Source organism: Monodelphis domestica, chromosome 3, assembly GCF_027887165.1.
Source record: "Monodelphis domestica isolate mMonDom1 chromosome 3, mMonDom1.pri, whole genome shotgun sequence".
In the NCBI taxonomy this organism is placed as follows: domain Eukaryota; kingdom Metazoa; phylum Chordata; class Mammalia; order Didelphimorphia; family Didelphidae; genus Monodelphis; species Monodelphis domestica.
The window spans coordinates 437,930,714-437,938,540 of record NC_077229.1 but is presented as its reverse complement, the minus strand read 5'-3'; positions in this window follow the sequence as shown (position 1 = coordinate 437,938,540).

Genomic DNA, 7,827 nt, shown 5'->3' with positions numbered 1-7,827 from the left:
AATTTTATTTAAACATTTTGTGCAACTATTGCTAAAATATTTTAAGTTAAACTTCCTTTTCTTTTAAGCAAAATAAATGTAAAAGGGAATCTGTGGCATTCAACAGATAAACAGAGAAGATCACTAAGAGATGAAAAGAAAGCTACTCTTGGAGCTCACTCCCCCCCACAGGAGTACCACATCCTAACCCTAAGGCAACACACAGAGTCCAAAATAAGTTTTTTTGTAAGATCAGACACCACATTGGCTTAGACACCTAATGAACAGACATATGCTCAGTTCATATCCAGTAAAGGCTACAAATATTGGTTTCCTTTTTTGCCCCCACAAAATACAGTAATTACAGTTAAATGAATGAGACTGACATTATTCAAGATGTGGTGATTTTCACCAATTTATACCTGCCCTCAAATAGCATTTGCCTAGGCAGATCATACAGTGTCTTATCAGTAACCTTTTGATGGCAGTGATGCATTCCAATGGGTCACTTTCGAGGAAGAAAACAGAGATAAAGAGGATGATTGTGGTTAGTTTTCCATACTGAAGTCACTTCTCAGAATATTACATACACTAATGTTCAAATTGAAATACAAGCTAAATGCTCCATAAAATTGTTTTGGTTTATCTACAACTTCAGATTATCTACATTATCTTCTCTAGGCTATCAAGTGGCTAGTCCATTTGTTATTTACTCATTGTATCTGTATCAAACCTACTGAGGCTTTGAAGCTTTGGAAAGACAAAAATGGCAAAACTGTTAGGTGTTTTTGAATCTGAGATCATAGTTCACAGTATACCAACAGCATCAACTTTTTTCAAATGGAAAAAATGAGACAGTTGAAACAAAATTACATCTAGCTCTAATAAAAAGTTATATGATAAAATCAGAGTAGAGGAGATCAAAGATTTAGGGTTGGAAAAGACCTCAGAAGCCATAAATTCCAACCCCCTCATTTTACAAATGAGGAAACTGAGGCCCACAAAGGAAGGAGATTTATCCAAAGTCACATAGATGGTATCAGAGCCCATATCTTCTGACTTCAAATTCTGTGATCTGTACCACACTATCCAAAGGTATCAATATTCTATTACTCTCCAACATTTGGTTCTCCTGACGATTTTAAATGGCATGCTTGATCTTTACTACAATGGGTTAAAAACTCCTAGAGGAAAGAGAGAGGATTTTCTGGACTTCTGAGAACAATTATTTTTCTTTTATTGATAGGAAGGAGAGGTCATATAAATAAATTGTAGCAAAGGGATTATTATTCCAAGTAATTCAAAGAGAATACAAATTCTTTCAGAGCAGGGACTATCTTCCTTCTATACGCAGGGCCTGATACATAATAGATGTTTCATAAATGTTTGTTGACTGATTGACTAGTTGAGATTTGCTATCCGGGCTTGTAAAATACTTTTAGTTCCTAGGAGAGTCTTATGGAAAGGCAAAATATCAAAACAAGCTGGGGGGGGGGGCGGGGGGGGGTTTGGGAATTTCTTTTACAAATTATCTTGTGGCAGAATGTTGTGGTAGAACTATCACTGCATCTAAAAGGAAAGGATCTGGGTGAATCTGAGCTCTGCTATTTACAACCTCTGTGACTTTAGGGAAGTTACTTAACCCCTCTGTCCTTCAGATTTTTTACGTAAAAAATGAGAGCGTTTGACTAGAGAATCTCTTCCAGCTATAACTTTTCCAGCTATAAGTTCAAAAGGAAGAGATCTCTTCTCAGGAGTTTGAAACAAACAAACAAACAAATAAACAAACAAACAAAAAGCAAGGAAAGAGGAAAGGCAACTTTTGAGCCTAAGAAATCTGTACACTGAGAATAACACACACACTTCCCCTCTGGCCAATCAAGCTGTAAGGGACAGATATAAATCTCCTTTATTCAGTCTAACTAGTATGTATGGAATTAGGTATGTGGCTTTAAGCTAGAGCCTGAGGGAGAAAGCCGGGTACCAAGAGAATAAGAAAGAATCTTGGCCTTCTGAGAGCTTTTTCGGGAAAGCAGAAAGCACAATATAGAATCTGTGCTGTTCCTCCCTATGCTAAGGTCAGAGGATGTTGGATTTAGGGTATTCCATAACAGCTAGAAACACTTGGCACCAAGCAGCTGGTAGAGAGCAGCCACAAAAACAAAACAAAAACCGTTGATCCCGTTGCTAACCTAGGTGTTTAAAGAGAAGCAGGGGGACGCAATGGGTAAGAACAAAGAAATATCAGTGGCAACAGGGCAGAGGAAATAGGCGAAATGCAATCACAAGAACTTAATAAAACTTGCTAGAGAGAGATATCAGAGAAAATCCTATGAATCAGGAGCCAGAAGAAAAGGACTGGACTTCATTTCTCATTTAGAAGGGCTGCAGTTCAATGATCTGAGTCGATGAAGAGTTTGAGCCAGTAAGGACCCTTTTTATTTAATTCCCTTTTATTGGCACTACTCTCCCCTATTTCTCCAAAGAGCAAACAAACTTGGTCACTGACCTCTCATTGTTAACTTGGAGAAGTTTATCTATTTTGGGTGGATAAGATCATGGGCCTCTAAGACATGTATCTAACAATAAGAGAATGAATCTGGATTTTAAAGAAGATAACTGAAAAGGTTTTGTCCTTGTAGCAGGCTCATGCATTTATGTCATCTTTCATCTGCCTTTTTCATAGTACACAAAATGGCCTTTTGATATGAATTTCAGATTCAACTGCTAGGAGAAAAATACCAAGATTATTATTAAAAAACAATGTAAGTGCCCCTCTTTTTTTCCCTCCCCTTCTCCTCTAAAGGATTTTGAGAGAGGTCAATCAGAAAAGGCAACACACTGCTGAGAAAAAAAAGAGAGAAACAGTGTACTTTATGGATGTAATAAATTTTTTATGCTTAATTTTTTAAAAACAATGTTTCTCTTCCTCTCAGCATGTAAGAAGTTCTATTTTTCCCCTTCCTCTCAAATTTAAAGTTAAAAAAAGCTTTGGATGGCAGCTAGGTGACTCTGTGCACTGAGAGCCAGGCTCAAAGATGGGAGGTCCTGGGTTCAAATTTGACCTCACATACTTCCTAGTTGTGTGACTCTGGGCAAGTCATTTAATCCCATTCCTTAGCAATGATTCCAAGATGGAAGGTATGGGTTTAAAAATAAAAAAGCTTTGGATTAGTTTAGTAAGTGTGCCTTTATGATAAAGAATGACCCACAAGTTTTCTTCCTAACCAGTACTGTAGCACTTATGTCTATACATTCATTCTGACCAAGTGGTTGCACAGAAGGTGCACGTTTCCCACCTCAAAGTTAACAAACTGACTGATTCAGCCAAACAACTAGCAAATTCAGTTAATTACTTTAGACTTCCTTGTTTCACTGAATTGACTCATTTGATTGAATTGGACAGGTTGATTCAAATATTATGTTGATACTGCTAAAAATAAAGATTAATAATAATATTCTAGTTTTAAAAATAAATATTATTCCTGTGCAACTGTTGGGGAGGGTGAATAACAAGAAAGGCCAAAAGTTCTGGCAACTGCTTGTCAGTTATAGCAATGAATTCATAATCTCAATTTCCTTCTAACTGAATCCTATTAAGGTACATCCTTTGTAGGGCTTCACCATTTTTACCTCTTTTTTATGTGATCACAGGAATTGGCTTATGTTGGGATTGGGAAGGAAGGCTTTGGAATCCTACAGATTGACAGGAGCTGGAATGCCAGTTTGAACAGCAAGGGATTATGGGAGAGAACCATTGGCTGGGGGACATTCTGAAGAGCGCTAGATCTTCTGTGTCAAGACTGAAAGCTGAAAGGCTCAGTTTCTGAGTGGCTGAAGGGTTCTCCCCTACCCCAAGCTATAAGAGAAGACCCTGATTTCCTGCCTTTAATCCCTCTACCTACTACCTAGAATCACAGACCCAGAGGAAGTGCTGGCTAGGACTCTCTCTCAAAACTCAGAGCCCAGCCCTCCTGGTTCCTCTTGGTTTCTCCTTGCCTTCCCTGAACTGATTTAAGATTTAGTGTTTAGGATATACTAGCAAAGAGATCATAAAAAGAGCAGTTAGTTGAGAAAGGGGCTGAGCTGCTGTGACCTCAGGCTTTGGCCTCTTGATCCAGCTGCTGTGGGAGTAGCTTGACAGGGCATCCTCCTCCCATTTTCCTTCAACCCATTACCCTATCCGGTCAATAAATCCTTAGTTTTCAAGTCAGATTTGGGGTTGGCCTATCTTTACTACAAGAAAGGTGTTTAGGTGATTGGGGACAGGTCTCAAAGCTTGAGTCCAGTCTTTTTCTGTGGCAAGGCTGGGCAAGGCCTGCCACACATCTCCATTGAGGGAGGTAAATCAGAATCCTTCCTCAGAAGTGACTGACAAGGGAATAGACATCTCATCCCCTTAACTTTAGCTCTCATAGGGACTTAAGGAATATAGTCTGTTTGGTATCCCTTGAAAAAAGGGATTCATCTTTCCTTCTCTCTGGAGTTTATTTCAAACTCCTGCTCCTATTCACCCTATGGAGGGAGAGATCTTGCCATCTTTCCCTCTCTCAACAGAGTTTACATTATCCCCTGTTTCCCTGATCATTTGGTCTTCTCAACTTCTCTACTGGTATTATATCTTAACCAGTGAAACCAACCATCAAACCCTTCAATAAAAAAGAAGAATCTCTTCTTTTTTTTTTTGCACTTATTAGCAGTTAGTGCTACATTTCCTTTTCTTTTTTTTTCTTTAATAGGTAGATGATTTTAAAACAAGCAGATTTTGGACATACCAGATCACATGGCTGTTTATGAAAGAGCTTGAATAATATTTAAATTCTAAAAGAAGATACTTTTCTTTACCTGCAGTTTCAGATTGGGGATAGAGAAAACTGTTTAGAAACATCGAAAAACTATGCAGATTAGATACATGGAAAACAATTAAACTGAGCCATTAGCACCTGCTGACATTGATTACTGAATTATAAGACTCAAAAGGACCTCAAATTGTCAGGGAACTTCTCAAGAGGCTAGTCATTCCAGCTGCTGTTGCCTATGCTTTTAATATGAGACTCCACAGCTCTTCTTGTTAACATGTTTAAATATTTATCTTAACATATAACCTAAATCCTTCGTTACTAGTCCAAGTAGGGCAGAGCAACTCTGGGAGCACCCATAAGAGGAAGAGTGTATAGGTTGAAGGTGCCTGACCTAAAACTACTCCTACTTGATATTGAAATTAATCTTTGGCCTAGAGATAGTCATTGGACTTTGCCTGGGCTTAAGAACAAAGCCTTTGACCTTTGCAGCTAAAACAGGTTCCTTGTTGCTATTTCTCAGTAGAAATTAAACAGTGCTCTTTCTTACTCAGATGTTATAAACTTAAAGCTTTTAAATTGACTTTCTCCTCCCTTCTCTCTTATTTCCACATCAACCACTTTCTCCAAGCTAAATTAATCCCAATTTCTTGATCCAGTTATGAAAATAAGCATTATTAGTTCTCATAACTAATTTAAAAAAACAACAGGGAACTAAAGGTCTGTTCACTTTCTAAAACTTAAGGTCAAAGCCTTTCATTGAAAAATATGCTGCTTCTAGGGGTGGAGCCAAGATGTCGGAGTAATCCTCAGCAGCTCTGTGACACAATGAGAATCCTCTCCGACCAAGATTAAAGTATTGCCACAAAATGAATACAGGAGTGAAAGAACCAACAAGGAGACAATGAAACAACTTTCAAGAAAAGAAAAACCCAAGAGGTAAGGCAATGAATATCTGGGGCACTGGGGTGAGAGGAGAGCAGACCCTGCAAGAAGGTGCAGGAAGAAGGGAAGAGCAAGCCACACATCCCACCCCACCCCCACTCCACATCTGCTGTCCAAGGTTCAGGGACCTATGCCTGAGCCAATATCCAGATGCTGAGATCCTGCCTGAGCAAAAAGAGGTATAAGCCAACCCATACCCCTTGAAATTTCAAAATTGTGGAGAAGTCCAGAGCCTCAGCCCAGGAAATTCTAGTCTGGGTTTGGGACAAGGAAAAATATAATGGTCTTGTGAAAGGTTAATCAAACTTCTAGGAAACAAACCTCCTGACCTCTAAGATTATCTTTGCACCTGGCCCATGACTACTTAACAATTTAACTCTTTATTTGTGGTAAGGTCAGATTCAGAGAGTTCCAGAGTCCTACATTACAACTTTAACAAATATGTGGGTCAAATGCCAAAAGAAAGCTCAGCTGATTAAAGAAAAAGGTGCCTAACCTTAAGTGTTATTATTAAAGTAAATCTAGTGGATTGCTGCTTTTGCACAATATCTATGGTTTACAAATATCTTAACATATCAGCCTTAAATATTTCTGGAGAAATTGAGTTTAAGACATAAGTGTCAAAGAAGTAATCAACATATTGTAACAAGCAAAAGACAAAATGACTGAGGAAACAAAGATTTGATCTTCTGAGTGTAGGAATATAGTTAGGGATAGAGTGGTTTCAACGGTTAATTGAAAGAGGAAATTTTGAGATAAGCCCTGGGAGAGGATTCTGGGTACAAAAGGAATTGTGGGCATCTGAATGAAAATAACTGAATTTACTTCCTTCTTGGATTTCCTCTGAGCTGGAAGTAGGTTTTGTCTCTCTGCCTTAATTTCCATCAAGCTGAAGAGGGGTTTTGTTCTAAGAGATTATCCCTGGATAGTCAAGATTTCATGGAGATATCTTTGACCTTTAAGTAGAGAATTTATTTGGAGGAAACCAGTGGTCCATCTGCCAGAATTCCTCTTGGACTAAGGTAATCCAAAGTTTTCCATCTATAACTTTGGGTTACTTAGTGCAGCAGCCAAAGCGGCTTCCAGGCTATTTCCCTTTTGTTAGTAATCATTAGTGGGAAGATTAGGATAAATCAGCTAGCTTGGAAAGGGTTTTTGGTAGAATAGGGAGCTATAGGCAGGGCCCAGAGAAGAAACAGAAGGCTCCCCTTAAGCAGGGGACTTAGAAGTTGGTTGGAGGTAGTTTGAAGAGTGCTAGGATCCTATTTACTAGTTTCCTTATTCCCTTTATTAAAATAAACTTTGTTTCCATAAACCAAGGGTTTTGTGCTTAACTGGCCCTGGGGAGTTCCTAGGTAGGTCAACTAACATCCCTCTAGGACAGTTCCCCATTACACGAGTATATTGATTTATTACAATGCCCAACATGTGATGTCCAGGCCCCTTCCTTAGTGTAAGACTGGACCCTGAATACAGGGAGAAACAGACTTTTATACATTAAAAACAATTAAATAAGACCAATTGACTAAAAAGAAACAATACAACATTAGGTAATCTAATTTCTGATTATCTGAAAGATTAGAAACTTTCCAAATTAGGAGAGGGATATTGAAGAGGTATAATTCCCTGAATTTAGGAAAGGAGGTCTCCCACTCCTCCCAAGTGTCTGTATACAATCAAAGGCATATGGAAGTAACTGGTTGGTAAGTATGGGGCCAGTTTTTAGATAAGACATATAGATTACCTAAGATGTTCAATTATGAGAAAACTCCTTATATCAGTTTTTGGATCTAACTGTGTTTGAGGTCAACATAACCTAAGTCATTGGCTAAGGGTCTCAAAGCAGCAAGTACAGTTGGATTAGCTTCTCAGTCATGGAAGGCTATATTTCTAAGAATGTAATAAGGTTTTCTCCCAGTTTTCACAACTGAATAAACTTTTCTCACAGGACAGAATTTGGATTAGGCTCATAATCAAATAGAATAGAAATGGAACTAAGTTAGCTCCAGAATTAAATCATAAGATGGAGTCAGTGAACTCAGTTCCCACAATGAACTATTTGCTGTCCTTATCTCAATTCCCTCACAACTTGTAGCTCAAGATC